We start from the raw sequence: 22,192 nt of genomic DNA, 5'->3' as shown, positions 1-22,192 counted from the left end.
CTTCTTTTATGCCGACCTGGTAGGAATTCCAAAAACTGGAACAGTATCCAAGAGCGAGGTATTCGAACGACACAGGATTGTTTTTCCTAATCATCCGCTTTAACTAACATTTTTCTACATTTAAGGGAAGCTGTCATTCCTCACACCAACTAGAAATTACTCTGTCAATTATAGAAAGTTGTTCCAACTTAATACGTAATGCCCTTAATGATATGTACTGCTAACAAAGGAAATTTTTCCAGATGGGTTACAATATGCAATTATTAAACCACTTCATAAGGAAGGTGGCAAAACGGATTTAAACAATTCTCGTCCAGTTTCCTTATTGGAATCTTTCTCCAAAATATCCGCAAAAGTAATGTACACAAGAGCAGTCGAACACTTAAGTAGAAACAATTTACTTTGCATATCACAGTTTGGATTCTGAAGGGTTGCTCGACTGAGAATGCTATTTATACATTCACTCGTCAAACAGTACAAGCCCTACATAATAATATATCGCCAGTTGGTTTTTTTGTGATATTTCCAAGACATTTGATTGTGTAGATCATGTTACTCTCTTAGAAAAACTCAAGTTTTGTGGAACTGGTGGCTTTACACACAGCTGGTTTGAATCATAGCTAACAAACAGACTGCAAAAGGCTGTGCTGAATAATTCAGGTTGTGTCGGAAGGGTAGAAAATTTTAGTGACTGGGAAGAAAGAAATCACAAATGGAGTCCCACAGGGTTCAATTTTGGACCCATTCCTATTTCTAAGATATGTGAATGACTTCTATTTAACATTCAACAAGCAAAACTGGTTCTTCTTTCAGACGATACTAGTGTTATAACTAATTCCATTAGAGAGAAAGCAACAGAAGAGTTGGGAAATAATATTTTCCAAAGAATGGTTTGATGGTTCTCTGAAAATGGAACCTCCCTAAATTTTGAAAAAAGAAAACACTGTACATTCAGTTCTGTTCAACAAGTAGAGTCATACCAAAAACTGATGTAGCACATGAACAGAAATCAATAAGTAGGGTCGAATGCTTCAAATTTTTGACTCAGCGAAGTGGTGCAGTGGTTAGCACACTGGGATTGCATTTGGCAGGACGACGGCCATCCTGATTTAGGTTTACCGTGATTTCTCTAAATCGCTTGAGGCAAATGCTGGGATGGTTTCTTCGAGAGAATACGACGGACTTCCTTCCCCATCCGTCCCTAATGCGATGAGACCGATGACCTCAATGTTTGATACCCTCCCTCATATCAAATAACCAACTAAATAACTTCAAATGTTTGAGTGTAAATATTGATAAAAACGTGAGCTAGAAAAAGCATATTACTGAGCTTCAAAGTTCAGCTCCTTTTTCTCTTCGTATAATTGCTAATCTCGGAAACAAACCATCATCCTACTAACGTATTTTGCATTCCACTCAGTGATGTCCAACGGAATAATTTTTGGTGTACCTCATCGCTCACTCAAAATGACCTTTATTACGCATTGTTAAAGCTTTCTGTGGTGCGACTGTGGTGTCAAAGAACAAACCATCCACCACAACGTCAGCGAGTGTCCACTGAGGGCATTCACCGACACTGATGACGACTTCCTGAGACCGACACCACAATCTGTGGAGTGGATGCAGAATCTAAGTGTGGAATTGTGATTGCTGAAAATACTAGAATCTGAACTTTATGCAATCTTATTGTTTTGTAACGTAGTTATACATTTATTGTTAAGTGCCAATGTTCAATTTACATCATTTTATTACGTTTGTATCCTATATTTTAACAGTGTATATTCTCTTTTATGCTATTTCCAATGTAGTGTGTCATGCCATAAGCTAAATAAATAAATAAAGCTTTCAGTGGCTCAGAAAGGAGTTCAATATGCAGCAATAAAATTTTTTGGTTATTTGCCCAATAATATAAAATGTCTGACAGGTAGCGAAGTAAGTTTAAAATCTAATTTAAAATAATTTCTCCTGGGCAACTCCTTCTATTCCACTGACGAATTTCTGCTTAAAAACCGGTAGCCAATTAAAAAAAGTGTGGTTGCATGAGTAGGACTAAAAACAATAACGTGTTCATTTATGTTAACATTAATCATATATATGTATCCTGAGCCAGTTAAAAAAGTGCAGTTGAATGAGTAGGACTAAAAACAATAATGTGTTCATCAATTTTAACACTAATCATATATATGTGTCCCGTAAAGTAATTCACTTCATATCATTTCGATAAAAGAACCGTTCAAATGATCTACGGGACATGTAAATAACTAACTATCTAACTAACTAACTTCTCTATGCTCCCACAGTTAGACAACGACGAAACCTTCCCGTACACCATAGCGTCTTTAGAAACAGCCGTAAACTGCTGATCACGCTGTCCTTCATATCAGTTATTTATATAGGGAATGAGCGCGGTTCTAACACACGTCATTCCTGACGATATGCTAGTTTCTGATGAACACTCGACGATGAGGACAACGTACTGGGTTCTATTACTTAAGAGGTCCTCGAACCACTCATATCTGAGAATCTAATACGTGTGCTCGGACATTCGTCAACAGTTTGCGGTGGGGCACCGTGTCGCATGCTTTCCGAAAATCTAGGAATATGAAACCTGCCTGTTGTCCTTCATCCACGGTTCGTAAGATATTATGTGACAAAAGATTAAGCTGAGTTTCGTGCGATGCTCTCTAAATCCGTGCTGATTTGTGGACAGAAGGATTTCTGTCGCAAGAAATTTATTACATTCGAACTCAAAACGCAAAAATTCTGCAGCAAATATGAAGCCGGCGCCGGGCCAGTGCGATTCTTGCTTAAAATCGTGCTGTCATCTTGGAAACCCTGTATTCTACGGGCGAGTCTTTATCCCATAGGCTACGGTTGTGGGCTCCATGTTGACGAAGATGACAGCATTCATTTCGTGAGAAAGTTTGTGAAGCTCCTAAAGCGTTGGGAAGTTTACCACTGCCAAAGATACCGAAAACTTCCACCCAATAATTTTTTCTTTGCTACATACGACAATCACAGTTACTAATTTAACTGAATATGTTTTGAGCAGCTTTCAGGCTGCGGCTATTTGTTACTGGGTACGTCTGAGAAAGATCCTCTGGAGAGGGGATATGGTCACTACAGGCAAATGCGTGGTGCATTTTACTGTGTCGCTTCAGCATGTCTTGGAGTTTGAAAACAACTGAAAATAATTAGTGTATTTAAAGCGTATTTGTGTTGATTACGGACTTTTGTGAAACACCTGACATTGATCTCTGTAAATTAAATATCTATTAGGCATTTAGATTTCGTTCATGAACATACAAGTCAAAAAGAAACATCTCCGAATGACTTAAGTTTACTTTTCTACATAGGAGATTACGCGTCGCATTGTTTATTAAAATTGACAAATAAGTGCTATACATCTACATCTAGATCTACACCCATACTCCGCAAGCCACCCAACGGTGTGTGGCGGAGGGCACTTTACGTGCCACTGTCATTACCTCCCTTTCCTGTTCCAGTCGCGTATGGTTCGCGGGAAGAACGACTGCCGGAAAGCCTCCGTGCGCGCTCGAATCTCTCTAATTTTACGTTCGTGATCTCCTCGGGAGGTATAAGTATGGGGAAGGAATATATTCGATACCTCATCCAGAAACGCACCCTCTCGAAACCTGGACAGCAAGCTACACCGCGATGCAGAGCGCCTCTCTTGCAGAGTCTGCCACTTGAGTTTGCTAAACATCTCCGTAACGCTATCACGCTTACCAAATAGCCCTGTGACGAAACGCTCCGCTCTTCTTTGGATCTTCTCTATCTCCTCCGTCAACCCGACCTGGTACGGATCCCACACTGATGAGCAATGCTCAAGTATAGGTCGAACGAGTGTTTTGTAAGCCACCTCCTTTGTTGATGGACTACATTTTCTAAGGACTCTCCCAATGAATCTCAATCTGGTACCCGCCTTACCAACAATTAATTTTATATGATCATTCCACTTCAAATCGTTCCGCACGCATACTCACAGATATCTTACAGAAGTAACTGCTACCAGTGTTTGTTCCGCTATCATATAATCATACAATAAAGGATCATTCTTTCTATGTATTCGGAATACATTACATTTGTCTATATTAAGGGTCAGTTGCCACTCCCTGCACCAAGTGCCTATCCGCTGCAGATCTTCCTGCATTTCGCTGCAATTTTCTAATGCTGCAACTTCCCTGTATATTACAGCCTCATCCGCGAAAAGCCGCATGGAACTTCCGACACTATCTACTAGGGCATTTATATATATTGTGAAAAGCAATGGTCCCATAACACTCCCCTGTGGCACGGCAGAGTTTACAAAAATGGTTCAAATGGCTCTGAGCACTATGGGACTCAACTGCTGTGGTCATAAGTCCCCTAGAACTTAGAACTACTTAAACCTAACTAACCTAAGGACATCACACACAGCCATGCCCGAGGCAGGATTCGAACCTGCGACCGTAGCGGTCGTGCGGTTCCAGACTGTAGCGCCTTTAACCGCTCGGCCACTCCGGCCGGCGGCAGAGTTTACATTAACGTCTGTAGACGTCTCTCCATTGAGAACAACACGCTGTGTTCTGTTTGCTAAAAACTTTTCAATCTAGCCACACAGCTGGTCTGATATTCCGTAGGCTGTTACTTTATTTATCAGGCGACAGTGCGGAACTGTATCGAACGCCTTCCGGAAGTCAAGGAATATGGCAACTACCTGGGAGCCTGTATCTAATATTTTCTGGGTCTCATGAACAAATAAAACGTAAAGTATTTGTTGCCAGTGGTGGTGAGTTGACTTCAAGCGGGATAAACAGCGAAAGTCTTATTTACTCAGTCTTTTGCAGATGCGCATTGACCCTTCATTGCTTCGCTTTGCACATCTGAAAATCAGAATTTGAACAGGATTTGCTCTGCTGTCAGTCAGATTTAACCTTGCCATTTGCTTTGCTTATTTGAACGATGAAGCTTTAAATTGATATTGGTAAATGTGACTACGTACATGTAGTTTTATAGATAAGCAATATTAGAAAAAAGTACTTTTAAAAAGAAGTAAGTGAAATATTTTTGACATTTTTCCTGTATTCCTTGATCAACCCTGCACACGAAAATAATTATTAACGGCCATTTGTAAAAAAAATTGGACTGAAGGGTTAAAGCAAACCATAATTCAAATTTTCGTTGAAGAATATCAATTGCTTCGAATACTTGTACATGACGATTTTTGCCCGTTCGTTCCCAAGCAGCCAAAGAGAGAGAGCAGCTCATGGTGAATATTTGAATAGCTTCTGAAAATGGCGGTTGACTACTCTCGCTTTTATTTTGTGGGAAAGATGTGAAAGAAATTACTTCAGAACGTGTCGCATATATTTTCACAAGCAATTATTGTAAAATAAGGAACAATTGCCTGGTAGACAACAGCAGACGGAAATTACTTAAATTTTCAAAGTAAATGTGTCTTTTTCTTGTTGTGTTTCTTTCCTGAATATTTGTTTTTCTGTACTGTCGCTGTAAAATTCACAAAACCCGTAAATGAAGCAGATACCTAATCGTCTTGGAAGTAAATGCGATAAAAGTAAATTACTGAAGAGTGTTTATAGTTTTTACGCTCCCTTCTCACTTCCATTACAGCGTAACGTAATATGCGAGAAATGCACGGCGTATGAGGGTTTATACGTTATCACCACTATTTCACACTGGAGGTCGCATCGTGAACTGCTAGCCGTTGCTTTTGTACCTGAGCACAACACGCAAGCTCTGACGTCACGAGAGGAAGCCTGAGGTCCCCTTTCATGTAGGCATCGCAGAGGCCGTCCAGGCGGGACTAAGTAAGGGCTGTGTGTGTGTGTGTGTGTGTGTGTGTGTGTGTGTGTGTGTGTGTGTGTGTGAGAGAGAGAGAGAGAGAGAGAGAGAGAGAGAGAAAGAGAGAATGTTTTATCTGAACTGCTGATACGAGCAGTTAGTTAAAGCCCTGAACTATTAAGCTATGCAGTAAAATGTGAACCTTTTTGCCCCATAAAACGAATTTGAAACCTTGTCTGACCCCAAATATTTAACTTACATAATCTAAGAGCAGCTAAAATGAATTTTGCATAGACACTGTTCAAACATTAAATGAAAAGCAGTCATTAATCAAGAAGCGGTCTAAAAATTGAACAGTGTGTTTTCTTTCGGTTTATAACTGGGGTTGTGTAGATGAGGATGTTTCCTCAGATATATAATCATTAGTCAGAATTGGAAAGGCTAATTAAAAAAAAACTTTTCTGAACATTTAAGATCAGAACACAAATTCAGAATGTAATTCCTACCTAATGTAATTGGAAAGCCGCTTGCTACCATGTATTGCACAATATAGCTCACTAATACACCAGGTCACTCTGTAGTACACTATGTGATCAAAAGTATCCGGACACCTGGCGCCCTCCATCGGTAATGCTGGAATGGAATATGATGGCCCACCCATAGCCTTGATGACGCTTTCACTCTCGCAGGCATACGTTCAATCTGGTGCTGGAAGGTTTCTTGGGGAATCGCAGCCCATTCTTTACGGAGTGCTACAAAAAATGGTTCAAATGCCTCTGCGCACTATGGGACTTAACATCTGAGGTCATTAGTCCCCTAGAACTTAGAAATACTTAAACCTAACTAACCTAAGGACATCACACACATCCATGCCCGAGGCCGGATTCGAAACTGCGACCGTAGCAGTTGCGCGGTTCCGGACTGCGCGCCTAGAACCGCTAGACCACCGCGGCCGGCCAAGGAGTGCTACACTGAGGAGAGGTATCGACGTAGGTCGGTGAGGCCTGGCACGAAGACAGCGTCCCGTAACATCCCAAAGGTGTTCTGTAGGATTCAGGTCAGGTCTCTGTGCGGGCCAGTCCATTACAGGAATGTTACTGTCGTGTAACGACTTTTGTCACTATTTGTTCACACACTGGTGTACAAACTTAGGACGAAAGTAATTTTGGCATGATGCGCCACTGCCAAGTAACAAAGCTCGATGACACTTGAACCATACATAGAAAAAATTGATACAACATAGTACGGAAGGTAACTAAAAGACGCCGGCCGGTGTGGCCGTGCGGTTCTAAGCGCGTCAGTTTGGAACCGCGTGACCGCTACGGTCGCAGGTTCGAATCCTGCCTCGGGCATGGATGTGTGTGATGTCCTTAGGTTAGTTAGGTTTAAGTAGTTCAAAGTTCTAGGGGACTGATGACCTCAGTAGTTAAGTCCCATAGTGCTCAGAGCCATTTGAACCATTTTTGAACTAAAAGACATATTGAGGCACGGCCACAGGCACCAACGACCATCTAGCATTTGTCAACTACGCTGGTGGAGGACTGGAACAAAAGGTTCAAATGGCTCTGAGCACTATGGGACTTAACTTCTGATGTCATCAGTCCCCTAGAACTTAGAACTACTTAAACCTAACTAACCTAAGGACATCATACACATCGATGACTGAGGCAGGATTCGAACCTGCGACCGTAGCGGTCACTCGGTTCGAGATTGTAACGCCTAGAACCGCTTGGCCACCCCGGCCGGCAGGACTGGAACGTCCTACCACAATGACTCCTTATCAACCTTGTGGCCAGCGTGTGTGCACGTTGCAGATAATTCATTACCATCAGTGTTGATCAGATATCCTATTAAGAACCGTGTTCCTGTTTGTAATGGCAAGGGGAAAATCACGAATTGTGGTTTCTTCAGTTTAATTATTGTCTTTAAATAAAAGAGTCTCTTCTGTTTGTCTCATTGAGTATTTCTTTCGCCTACCTTCTGTACTGTACTGTAGCAGTTCTTTCTATGTCCACGTTTCATCGAGCTATGTTACTTGGCAGTGACACATCATGCGAAACTTACTTTCGCTCTTACGTTTTGCACTCCAGTGTATATTAACCTTACCCACCCGATGTGTCGCGACGTTTCGCTGTGTGGCACAGAACTATTAAGTGCGGCGGAAAATTTTGTTCCAGCCAGAATTTTGTAAATGTACAACTCGACGTTTCATGTGAGCTGTAAATGTCATAGTCATTTTCGAAACAGTCTGCACAAGTCAGCGCCTACAACGGCGGGTAACGGTCGATTCTGTTTGCTGGTGATTCGAGCGGTGAGATAAACCTTGAACGGCGCTTACCTTACCTCTCCCACTTACAAGGGGACTGTTCCTTCTCGCCGCGTGGGGTAGCCGTGCGGTCTTGGTCGTCTTGCATGGTTCGCGCAGCTACCCCCGTCACTGGTTCGAGTCCTCCCTCGGGCATGAGTGTGTGTGCTGTCCATGGCGTAAGTTAGTTTAAGTTAGATTGAGTAGTGCATAAGCCTAGGGACCTATGATCTCAGCAGTTTGGTCCCATAGTCCTTACCACAAATTTCCAATTTTTTGCTCCTACTCGTCATCACCGATTTCGTCCAAATTATGAGTTAATGCAGGGCTTGGTTAGAAATGAAAGTGACGAAAGTGGGAGCTCCGTATGGACAAACGCTTAGAAAAGATAGCATTTTTTGCGCGCGTCCGGTAAGACGTTAGCCATTTATATCAGTGTAATTTCCAGGCAGCGGTTGCACAGCGCAAAGAAAACAGAACACTAATCCGAGGGTCGTGGGCTCGAATTGCTAAGTGAAAACTTTTAAAACTTTCAGTTTTTACGTTAATTACTCTGCAAACAAACCGAGATGATACTCAGTATTTCGTATTTTCAGAAAAGGCATGTCAACGGTCTTGTCACGTTGGTAACACCTGTTCTCGCCCGATCACACAAGTTAAGCAACGTTGCGCCAGGCTGGTACTTGGATGGGAAACCGTTCGGGGAAAGCAAGGTGCCGTTGGTTTTCAGGACATGCAAGTCGCTGAAGTGGTCTCCACTTGAAAGAATTGCATCAGGCCCCTGTGCCCCACGACATTTATTTATTTATAAAAGGCATGAAAAGGAAACACAATAGAAAATTTAGGATTGCAAGTAAATTTCGAGGAAAATAAAAATAAAATTAGAGAACTTTGTTATTTCTCAGTTACTGATTCACGCGTACTGGGCTAATATTTGTCGTAAAAGATGGGGAAGCAGTAATTTTCTTGGCATCTTGCTGACGTTATAAACACAGTTTGTTTTACAATTATATTTCTCTTTTAAAGTTTCTATACAAAAACAGATTTTGTTTACATTCGGAAAAGGTTCTCTGTCATCGCACAGTTTAGCAGTAAATCACAGGTAACGCATCATTTCGCCTAATATTTGAGAGAATAGCCTGCGATGTACAACAGAATGTATTTTGATGCAGTCTTCTCGGAATATGATTTCTTCCTCTCTTTCGACGAGATAAGATCAGCGTTGAAGTTGTTTGGACAAATTGTTTAACTGGCGATAAAAATAGACATCGCAGCACTGCCCTAGTGGTGTTCATTTAGGAGGAATCATTTTGCTACTGGACGACGGCAGTCCTTCTTCATCTTAAAAAATCTCGTGCTATAATTGTGGATTTGTTTGTTCTGCCACGAGTCAATTAATGGTAGAAATTTTTTCCCATCCACATAGGATTTCATCACACCAAACACGACATGTATTGAGCATTATTCCTGGTTGATTGCAGTGTAAGAAACGTAAAAAAAACTGAACGTAAGAAACTTCCTGGAAGATTAAAACGGTGTGCCGGACCGAGGTAGGAGACGAGGTACTGGCAGAAGTAAAGCTGTGAGGACGGGTCGTGAGTCGTGCTTGGGTAGCTCAGTTGGTAGAGCACTTGCCCGCGAAAGGCAAAGGTCCCGAGTTCGTTTCTCGGTCCACCACACAGTTTTAATCTGCCAGGAAGTTTCATATCAGCGCACACTCCGCTGCAGAGTGAAAATCTCATTCTGGAAACATCCCCCAGTCTGTGGCTAAGCCATGTCTCCGCAATATCCTTTTTTTTCAGGAGTGCTAGTTCTGCAAGTTTCGCAGGAGAGCTTCTGTAAAGTTTGGAAGGTAGGAGACGAGGTACTGGCAGAAGTAAAGCTATGAGGACAGGTCGCGAGTCGTGCTTGGGTAGCTCAGTTGGTAGAGCACTTGCCCGTGAATGGCAAAGGTCCCGAGTTCGCGTCTCGGTCCGGCACACAGTTTTAATCTGCCAGGAAGTTTCGTATCAGCGCACACTCCGCTGCAGAGTAAAAATCTCATTCTCTGAACGTAAGAGAGTTTCCACCCAGGGACTCGAACTCACGACCCTTGGATTACCATTCTGTACTCTTTTCGCTGCGCCAGCGGTTGCCTGGATACGAAGTTAATACAGGTGGCTCATGCCTCGCTCGGTACGCTCCAAAAACGAAAATTTTTCTAAACGTTTGGCCATCTGGAGCTCCCATTTCTGTAACTTTCATTTCTGACCAAGCCCTGTATATAATATAAATTTGGACGAAATCGGTGACGACGAGTAGGCGCGGTAACCTTGTTAACAAAACGAGAGTAAGAGCTCATTGGTCACTTAATCAGTTTGAGAGTGCACACAGCCGAAGTAGGTAGAGGCCAAAAATTTGTATTTCAGTTTTATGATAGACTGACTTACTGTTCGCAAAGAGTGATTTTTCGTTGTTATGTGAATGGAGTTAATAAGAATCGGCCGTGACATGTAGTTCAGTGTCTCGGCTAATGATGATTATGTTGTTCAGGTGAAGGTTCAAATATTATGATGCATAGCATCTATTAGTGCTTAAATTAGTGAATTAATTTTTTAGATGTTTTCTTCAAGTATTATGTGAAGGTAAAATAATACAGTCGAAAGATATATGAGAACATGTTGCTGAATAGTTTATCTCTGCTATGGGCCCACTCGACATTAAACCGCCCCTCCCTGGTTCGCCTTTGTAATTCGATACACCGAATATCTAGAGCTTGCTAGTTCCGTAATTCTGCCTTCAATGTGGAGTCTTTACTGGGCTCTGGCTAATGACTCACAAGGGAAAGGATGCCTCACAAGGGAACATCACCAACTTGGCCCCATATTTTAAGGAGAAGAAAAAAACATGCTTGCAAGATATTAGTCCCAGCAGTCAATCCCGCAAGGAAATTAGTGCCATAATTCTGATAGTACGCAGTTATGACTTTCTGAAAGTACAACGTTTAAACTCCCAGGCACATAGGTTGTTTGTCACTCGCCTCACCACAGAGCTACCCGCCTAACGTCCCAGCGCGAAGTACTGAACATCTGAGTTACAATCAGAGCATTTCTAGTCGCTGGATGTTGAAGGCGCGGGAAGAGGAGTGGGAGGAGATGGGGGATGGACCAATCTGTTCAACGTGATTTGAAATCTTGTTCGAGAATACATGTTATTCTACGCGAAAAACGTTAAGTAATATGAGTACGTAATACGTCAAACGCACTTATACGTTCAACATTATCTTAACAATATTCTAGAACTGATAGTCTGCAACATATATACCCCTCAAAATCAAAATGAATCAACATAAAGAACTGAATAATTACTATGAAATTAAACTAATTATTTTTGATTTACAATTTAATCACGCCAATCACGTTGAAGAGCGTGGTCCTGCAAATATATTTCAATTTAACAGTGCCAGATTTAAAGTAGAAAAATAAAGCACAACAGTGATGTTAATAACTGCATAGCGCAAGCTACTTTTTTAATGACACACTCATTCATTCCTTTCATTCATTTACACTGCATTTTTGAATTGCAATATAAAAATGTTCAAAATAAAGAAATCTCTGTCACCAGCTACGAACTTTGACACAACGAACAAAGCATGTTATCAATGTCAAAACAGTATTTCACAGACGTCTTACTAACTCCAATGTGCAGTACTTCTCTTTCGGGTATTAAGCGGCTGCAATGGGGTGGAGCGAGTGGAAAACCGGTGCGCGCATATGTTTAAGAGCAGTACTTTCAGGTCATAACTGCGCACAGTCAGAATTATGGCACAAATTTTCATGCGGGATTGATTGCTGGGGCTGAAATCTTTCAGTGTACTTTTTTCTCCTTAAAATATTAGGTCAAGTTTCGATGTTTGCTTGTTACGTGGGTTTACACACAAGGTTAACATCTGTAAAAACTAGTGTAAATCTCTGTCGTAGGGATGGACTGATGTATGTAGTATTCCAATCAAGACACGTGACGTGCCAGAGCTGTCAAAATCCGGAATTACAGTTCGTTTTGCTTTTTAGTATTCTTTAACATCAAAGGCTACGGACGGTATGGGAACTGTTATCCCACCACATCTGCAATCGATATTGGTTTATCTGCTGAAGCTGCATGTGTTTTAATAGCGAGGTTTTTTTTGTAACTCTCGATTCTCGAAACCCTTGTCTCCACTGCGACGATACATGTCGCGATATTTATTCTGTGAAATCGTTTAGAACTTTTCTTTACGAGGGAAAACTTCGAAGGAAACCGTTCCCTTTAAAAGAGTAAAAGAAATTTTCCTACGTGGTCTAGCCTAACCAATGAAATGCCAACAACGCACGAGAACATGACTGAGCGTATCGCCAATGCATGTCAGCGGCAAACACTTCTCGGTTGTGTCGAATCATTCCATATGCAAATAAATTATGGCATCAAAATGGGCGGCGAAATCTTCAGCACTTAACGTGAAATAATTCTTACGAACAAGCATCCCGTTGGTGAAAGGTGAGAGGACACTCCTCAAGCAACCTTCTTTCACGATTACTGGTCAGATTTGGTTCCCTGTTTTTGGTCTAATATATTTTTCTCGAGGTAATACCTTTTTAGAACTCAACTGTGTTGTTCGACGATTACAGCGCCGTCTATCACGCAACTACAGAAATGTTGCATACAAAAGTTGCGTATTTACCCCGTAGAATCCGAATCAAGACTTAAAATGGGATGTTTCTATCAGAGCTGCCCCGACCCCGTCCCACGCCATGGGGGTGGGGCAGGTGATCAAAATTGGTATCGCCGGATAGCATTTTTAAAAATACTGAAGACGTATTTTTTCCGTTCTTTAGCCGATACATAATTTTTGAGTTATTTCTCACTCTATGAAAGGGGCAGTCAAATGAAAGCGAGACGAACGGAAAAAGTAAGGAAAGTGTTTATTATTCCAAAAGTAATCGCCATAGCTTATATGTAACAAGGTGGTCAGCGCCTCCATGGAAAAAATATTTGATGTTTCCTAGGGAACCATGATTGTACCCAGACATGCACCTCGTCTTCCGAAGCAATGCGACGACCAGGAACGTCTTTCTATTGGGCTCCAAAAATGTGGAACTCGCATGAGGAGAGATCGGGACTACATGGAGGATGTGATAGGGCTTTCCAGCGAAACTTCTACAGCGTAGTAGAAATAACTTTGGTAACACGTGTGTAGGCCCATATGTTGCCACGGTTGTTTCGAATACGCTGCAGAAGTTTCGCTGGGAAGTCCTTGCAAATCATCTATACAGTCTCGACCTTTTCTTACTCGTTTTCCATATTTTAGGAGTCCCGAAGAAAGACATTTGTGACCGTAGATTTGCTTTGGACGAGGAAAATGTATTAACACTAATGCTGATTACTTTTGAAATAATAAACAGTTTATTTACCTGTTTCCATCTGCCTCATTTTAATTTGACTGCCTCTTATAGATTACAGTCAAGGAGACCAAAATTACTCAACATTAAAAACAAATTATCCAAACATAACTATTTCGTGGTATAGAGGTAAATTAAGATTGATTATAGCAAATATGACATTGCTGACTGCCAAACCCTCACTGTTCAAATGGTTCAAATGGCTCTGAGCACTATGCGACTTTACTTCTGAGGTCATCAGTCGCCTAGAACTTAGAAATAATTAAACCTAATTAACCTAAGGACATCACACACATCCATGCCCGAGGCAGGATTCGAACCTGCGACCGTAGCGGTCGCTCGGTTCCAGACTGTAGCGCCTAGAACCGCACGGCCATTCCGGCCGGCAAACCCTCACTGTTAATTCAGTCTACTCAGTTTCAACGATTTTCTGTTGTTTTTAGACACTGAAGCTTTTTTATGGAAAAAATGAATGCTACTTTTTGAGAAGATGGCTGACAAGTACACCGCCTGACAAAAGAAGAGAAGCACCCAGAATTGGAGGAGGAAACGAATAAAGCTTCATGGTTTCAGAGGGTATGTGATGATATTTCAACGATTACAAAGTCGAGCCAAATTTACAAAGAACTTGGCAGTATGATGCCACTTATCACTATGACCTTGCACATCACCTGACCTGAACGCATGGGCTGATTTGATTGGAAAAGATCTCATAATGGCGTTGTATCGTCTTCTGGCGCTAGCTGGCTCACAACTGTTGTAACTGACCTTTGATATCCTCGATACTGGCAGTGGGACGGAGATGGTGTCCGAGTTGATTCCAAATATGTTCTGTTGGAGGCAATGCTGAGGATCGTGCTGACTACAGGAATACATCAACGTGACGTAGACAGTTCATACAGGCAAATCCCATGTGTGGACGAGCATTGTTCAGTTGAAAAATGGCAGCATGATACTGTCGCATGAGGAGGCAGGATGTCCGTGACGTACCATTATGTCGTCAAGAGTTCCCTCCATCGCTACCAGCCGTGACCTGAAGTCATACTCAAAGGCTCCCCACATCATGACACCTGGAGTAATACGTTTGCGTCTCTCCTAAACTTTGAAACAACGTAACCTCTCCCTAGGGTCCCACAACAGTCGCCAACGATGGTAATCTGGGATAGTGCAGGACCGTGTGTCATCGCTGAACACAACGCAACGCCGTTCATCAGCAGTACACGCTTTCCTGTCACGGCACCATTCCAAACGTAGCCGCCTGTTTTGCGGTATTAACGGCAGCATATGCAGGGGACAGTAATTCCCCAGTAGGGCTGCTGTTAGTCTCTTTTAAGTAGTACGAGATGATACAGAAATTTACAGGGAGATCATTACTTGTTCTCGGATGCAGGTGCAGAAGTGGAGGCATTGCAATGTGCTTGGCGCACGGTATAGTGATCTTCGCTTGTGTTGGTTGGACAGATGTGTTCGACCGGAACCTTGACGACGGGCATGCGCGCCCCCATATTCCCATGCCGTCCAAAATCTGGCCACTGTCACATTCCAATGCCCAAAAATTCTGGATACTGCACAATTCGACCAGCCGACCATACGAAAACCCACAATGAAGCCTCTTTCAAACTCTGTCAGTAACTGATAGCTGTGACTCATACGAGTACGCTTCATCTCTGGGTCCTTCATAGTGATCATCCAACATCTTTGCTGTTCGCGCCCCTTATATACCCTATCAGGCCTTGTAAGAATGCTAAAAACTAACAACCCTTATGCACTCTGTTGATTGTGCTGCCTGCCACATAGAATTGAAACACTATAATCATTCAGCACACCCAGCGATGGTGTATACTTGTACGAAATTGTGTCGACATCCAACCAGATCTTCTGGTGCTTCACTAGTGTATTTAAGGCCCTCAAACCTTTTCAAGTCAAGTCATTCGCAGACACAATGTTAACATGACCGCATTCTCAGTACCTTATTCGAACAGTTCGTACCATTCCTCCCTAGAGCATGGAACAGTGCACATGTTGCTTGGTGCTGCATTTGTGTCACGCGCACTCTTCTCAGCAGCGGACAGTACCCTCGCATACCCGATACTAAAAGTGCTAGGAATACTTATTGATAGTGTACGGAGTTCTTTAGCGAGAGAAGCTATAGAATATTGTTGATTTATCAGAATCAGTTTCTTTGTGCTCAACAACCTCTGGATGTCGAAATCTCAAACCGTGCTCACAATTTCTTCGCGTCAGCGTGACATCAGAAATTTTCAGTCTGAACACTTCCAGGACACTAAAAATTTCGGCACTGGAATATTATATCGTTGGCTCCTAATTATTTGATAATGCGGGAAGTCCATGACGTCAACAGAACAAAGGAAGGAAGAATTTTAGAATTCAACATTCCACCGAGCCTAGCCACGACGACTTCGACTGGTTTTTAAACTCTTATGGGTCTTCTTCCCGGCGAATGTCTTCTCTTTCTTTCCGACATGCATGTGTGACAGAACAGACACCATTGATCAGTAGTTGTATTCAAGACATGACAAAAGAAATATCTGACATTTAGCTGCAGTTTGGCATACAGCGAACTCAGCGGCGGCTGATGAAAATGTGTGCCGGACCCAGCGTCGAACCCGGATTTCCCGCTTTATGCGGGCAGTTGCCTTAACCGTTTCGGCTATTCGACCACGCTTACCGCTGACCCGAAATCTCAGCTTTCCGCACGTAGCGTCCCTAAGGTAAATGGACAGAAAAGTGAAGGTTGAACCACAGTGTGTTGACGGAGCAGTTCAGCCGGATATCCGGTATCCGGAGGTGTTTTTGTGGTCTTTTGGGGCTTTTTTTTGTACCATGACTTGGAAACACTGGGGGCCAGGTTACCTTGATTATGAACCACGACGTTTATTTACCACTCTCTGTGACTAAGTGATGCCCTTTCTTTAACATATACATGATGGGTATGCTGTGACCAATATCATCTTCCAAAACGCCAGTATCCCTTTTGACGAAGACTCAGGTATCCTATCGGAACATGACTTTCCAGCTAAACCACCAGATCTTAATGCCATAGAAAATGTCTCAGACTATTTGGAACGTATAAATCGAAATACTGTTCCAAAAAAAAAAAAAAAAAAAAACCATCCTGAGTTAATAACGAGCATCAAAACTGATTCAGGGATTAGTGAACACAGGGTTGTCGTAGCGAGATTGAATATTGTAACCCCCAAATCCTCGAAAAATAAGCGAAAAATATACCTATTCAAAAAAGCATATAAAAATTCACTTGACGCCTTCCTGAGAGACAATCTCCACTCATTTCAAATTAATAATATAAGTGTAGACCAGATATGGCTTAAATTCAAAGAAATAGTATCGGCAGCAATTGAGAGATTTATATCAAATAAATTAACAAACGACGGAGCTGATCCTCCTTTGTATACAAAGCGGGTTAGAACACTGTTGCAGAAACAACGAAACAAACATGCCAAATTTAAACAGACGCAAAATCCCCAAGATTGGCGATCTTTTACAGAAGCCCGAAATTTAGCGCGGACTTCAATGCGAGATGCCTATAACAGTTTCCACAACGAAACTTTGTCTCAAAACCTAGCAGAAAATCCAAAGAGATTCTGGTCGTATGTGAAGTATATTAGTGGCAAGAAACAATCAATGCCTTCTCTGCGCGATAGCAATGGAGATACTATCGAAGACAGTGCTGCCAAAGCAGAGTTACTAAACACAACCTTCCGAAATGCCTTCACAAAGGAAGACGAAGTAAATATTCCAGAATTCGAATCGAGAACAGCTGCCAATATGAGTAACGTAGAAGTAAATATCCTCGGAGTAGTGAGGCAACTTAAATCACTTAATAAAAGCAAGTCTTCTGGTCCAGACCGTATACCAATTAGGTTCCTTTCGGAGCATGCTGATGCACTAGCTCCATACTTAACATTCATACACAACCGTTCGCTCGGCAAAAGATCCGTACCCAAAGACTGGAAAGTTGCACAGGTCACACCAATATTAAAGAAAGGTAGTAGGAGTGATCCACTAAATTACAGGCCCATATCGTTAACGTCGATATGCAGCAGGATTTTAGAACATATATTGTGTTCGAACATTATGAATTACCTCGAAGAAAACGGTCTGTTGACACACAGTCGACATGGGTTTAGAAAACATCGTTCCTGTGAAACACAACTGCCTCTTTATTCACATGAAGTGTTGAGTGCTATTGATAAGGGATTTCAGATCGATGCCGTATTTCTGGATTTCCAGAAGGCTTTCGACACTGTATCACACAAGCAGCTCGTAGTGAAATTGCGTGCTTATGGAATATCGTCTCAGTTATGTGACTGGATCTGTGATTTCCTGTCAGAGAGGTCACAGTTCGTAGTAATTGACGGAAAGTCATCGAGCAAAACAGAAGTGATTTCTGACCTTCCCCAGTGTAGTGTTACAGGCCCTTGCTGTTCCTTATCTATATAAACGATTTGGGAGGCAAACTGAGCAGCCGTCTTCGGTTGTTTGCAAATGACACTGTCGTTTATCGACTAATAAACTCATCAGAAGATCAAAACAAACTGCAAAACGATCTAGAAGAAATATCGGAATGGTGCGAAAAGTGGCAGTTGACTCTAAATAACGAAAAGTGTGAGGTCATCCTCATGAGTGCTAAAAGGAACTCGTTAAACTTCGGTTACACTATAAATCAGTCTAATCTAAAAGCCATAAATTCAACTAAATACCCAGGTATTACAATTACGAACAACTTAAATTGGAAGGAACACATAGAAAGTGTTGTGGGGAAGGCTAACCAAAGACTGCGTTTTATTGGAAGGACACTTAGAAAATGTAATAGACCTACTAATGAGACTGCCTACACTACGCTCGTCCGTCCTCTTTTAGAATACTGCTGCGCGGTGTGGGGTCCTTACCAGATAGGACTGACGGAGTACTTTGAAAAAGTTAAAAGGAAGGCAGCACGTTTTGTATTATCGCGAAATTTGGAAGAGAGTGTCACAGAAATGTTACAGGATTTGGGGTGGAAATCATTACAAGAAAGGCGTTTTTCGGTGCGACGGAATCTTCTCGCGAAATTCCAATCACCAACTTTCTCCTCAGAGTGCGAAAATATTTTGTTGACACCGACGTGTATAGGGAGGAACGATCACCACGATAAAATAAGGGAAATTAGAGCTCGTACGGAAACATATATATGTTCGTTCTTTCCGCGCGCTATACGAGACCGGAATAATAGAGAATTATGAAGGTGGTTCGATCAACCCTGTGCCAGGCACTTAAATGTGATTTGCAGTGTATCCATGTAGATGTACACTACATCTACATCTACATTTACATGACTACTCTGCAATTCACATTTAAGTGCTTGGCAGAGGGTTCATCGAACCACAATCATACTATCTCTCTACCATTCCACTTCCGAACAGCGCGCGGGAAAAACGAACACCTAAACCTTTCTGTTCGAGCTCTGATTTCTCTTATTTTATTTTGATGATCATTCCTACCTATGTAGGTTGGGCTCAACAAAATATTTTCGGAAGAGAAAGTTGGTGACTGAAATTTCGTAAATAGATCTCGCCGCGACGAAAAACGTCTTTGCTGTAATGACTTCCATCCCAATTCGCGTATCATATCTGCCACACTCTCTCCCCTATTAAGTGATAATACAGAAAGAGCTGCCCTTTTTTGCACTCTTTCGATGTCCTCCGTCAATCCCACCTGGTAAGGATCCCGCACCGCGCAGCAATATTCTAACAGAGGACGAACGAGTGTAGTGTAAGCTGTCTCTTTAGTGGACTTGTTGCATCTTCTAAGTGTCCTGCCAATGAAACGCAACCTTTGGCTCGCCTTCCCCGCAATATTATCTATGTGGTCTTTCCAACTGAAGTTGTTCGTAATTTTAACACCCAGGTACTTAGTTGAATTGACAGCCTTGAGAATTGTACTATTTATCGAGTAATCGAATTCCAACGGATTTCTTTTGGAACTCATGTGGATCACCTCACACTTATCGTTATTTAGCGTCAACTGCCACCTGCCACACCATACAGCAATCTTTTCTAAATCGCTTTGGCCATTAAAATTGCTACACCAAGAAGAAATGCAGATGATAAACGGGTATTCATTGGACAAATATATTATACTAGAACTGACATGTGATTACATTTTCACACAATTTGGATGCATAGATCCTGAGAAATCAGTACCCAGAACAACTACCCCTGGCCGTAATAACGGCCTTGATACGCCTGGGCATTGAGTCAAACAGAGCTTGGATGGCGTGTAGAGGTACGGCTGCCCACGCAGATTCAACACGATACCACAGTTCATCAAGAGTAGTGACTGGAGTATTGTAACGAGCTAGTTGCTCGGCCACCAGTGACCAGATGTTTTCAATTGGTGAGAGATCCGGAAAATGTGCTGGCCAGGGCAGCAGTCGAACATTTTCTGTATCCATAAAGGCCCGTACAGGACCTGCAACATGCGGTCGTGCATTATCCTGCTGAAATGTAGGGTTTTTCAAGGATCGAATGAAGGGTAGAGCCACGAGCCGTAACGCATCTGAAATGTAACGTCCACTGTTCAAAGTGCCGTCAATGCGAACAAGAGGTGACAGAGACGTGTAAGCAATGGCACCCCATATCATCACGCCGGGTGACACGCCAGTATGGAGATGACGAATACACGCTTCCAATGTGTGCGTTCACCGCGATGTCGCCAAACACGGATGCGACCATCATGATGCAGTGAACAGAACCTGGATTCATCCGAAAAAAGGACGCTTTGCCATTCGTGCACCCAGGTTCGTCGTTGATTACACCACCGCAGGCGCTCCTGTCTGTGATGCAGCGTCAATGTAACCGTAGCCATGGTCTCCGAACTGATAGTCCATGCCGCTGCAAACGTCGTCGAACAGTTCGTGGAGATGGTTGTTGTCTTGCAAACGTCCCCATCTGTTGACTCAGGGATCGAGACGTGGCTGAACGATCCATTACAGCCATGCTGATAAGATGCCTGTCATCTCGACTGCTAGTGATACGAGGCCGTTGGGATCCAGCACGCCGTTCCTTATCACCCTCCTGAACCCACAGATTCCATATTCTGCTAAAAGTCATTGGATCTCGACCAACGCAAGCAGCAATGTCGCGATACGATGAACCGCCATCGCGATAGGTTACAATCCGACCTTTATCAAAGTCGGAAACGTGAATGGTACCATTTCTCCTCCTTACACGAGGCATCACAACAACGTTTCACCAGGCAACGCCGGTCAACTGCTGTTTGTGTATGAGAAATCGGTTGGAAACTTTCCTCATGTCAGCTCGTTGTAGGTGTCGCCACCGGCGCCAACCTTGTGTGAATGCTCTGAAAAGTTAATCATTTGCATATCACATCATTTTCTTCCTGTCGGTTAAATTTCGCGTCTGTTGCCCGTCATCGTCGTGGTGTAGCAATTTTAATCGGCAGTAGTGTAGATATAGATATAGATGTAGATGTAAATCGGTAAGTCATGCAGATTTATGTTTGCCGTCGTTTTTCTGAAGGCAAATGCCGGGATAGTATCCTTGAAAAGGACGCATTCGATTAACCTCCCCATTCTGCTTCAATCCGAATTTGTGATCCAGAACTAATGATCTCACCGTCGACAGTATGTTAAACCGTTATCTTCCTCCCTACTTCCACATTAGACTAACCTGCTTCCATTTACACTATCCAATCAAGAGTATCCGCACACCCATAAGTAATATGGAACTGACCACTAGATGCCACGAGAGGTGGATCCACCAATATAAAAGGAGGCGGGAAGTATCGTGTTGTCAGCAGAGAAGCAGTAACACCAGAATAGGTCAGTCAGAAGAGCTCAGTAACTTCAAACATGGACTACTCATCGGATGTAAGCTCCATAATAAATCCATCGAGAAATTACAACCCTCCTAAAACTTCCCATGTCTACTGCTGGTGTTGTAACTGTGAGGTGGAAACGCGAAGGAGCAACCACAGCTACACCGAGACCAGGTAGACACGGACCGTCGAGCGTCGCGGAGGGTGGTTGTAAAAATTAGCGTGAAATCAGCAAATTTCTAAACCGCTACCAACAGTCCAGCCGGAACAATTACTGTGCGTAGGGAGTTGAAACGAATGGAGTACAGTGGTCGAAAAGTTCCTCATAAGCCACACATTCCTGTAATCATTTCTAAGCTGCGCTTGAGGCGGTGTAAAGAGCGACTCTACTTGACAATGGATGGTTGGAAATGATTAATTTGGAATGATGAGTCACGCTATACCCTGTGTCAGTTCGACCGGATGGTTTGGGTTTGACGAATGCCTGGAGGACATTACCTGCCATTATGTGTAGTGTAGTGCCCACGGTGAAGCACGGAGGAGGCGGTGTTACGGTATGAGGATGTTTCTCGCGGTTAGTGTTGTGTTGCAGAAGAGCCAACACCGTGTTACTAGAGGAGGCCGAAATACACGCGTTTTAGCTCACGCAGGCTGGCGTGAGGAGCGAAGAACTATACTGACGTGAGGTCTGGAATATGACAAGAAACTAGAATTCAGAAAGCGGACGTAATTAGTTTGATACTTAACTTTAATCCATTAATGATGAACGTCGCTCTTGACGGTACATGATTCACAATATTATCTGTTC

This window comes from Schistocerca piceifrons, chromosome X, assembly GCF_021461385.2.
Source record: "Schistocerca piceifrons isolate TAMUIC-IGC-003096 chromosome X, iqSchPice1.1, whole genome shotgun sequence".
Classification (NCBI taxonomy): Eukaryota; Metazoa; Arthropoda; class Insecta; order Orthoptera; family Acrididae; genus Schistocerca; species Schistocerca piceifrons.
This window is presented reverse-complemented; position numbering follows the sequence as displayed.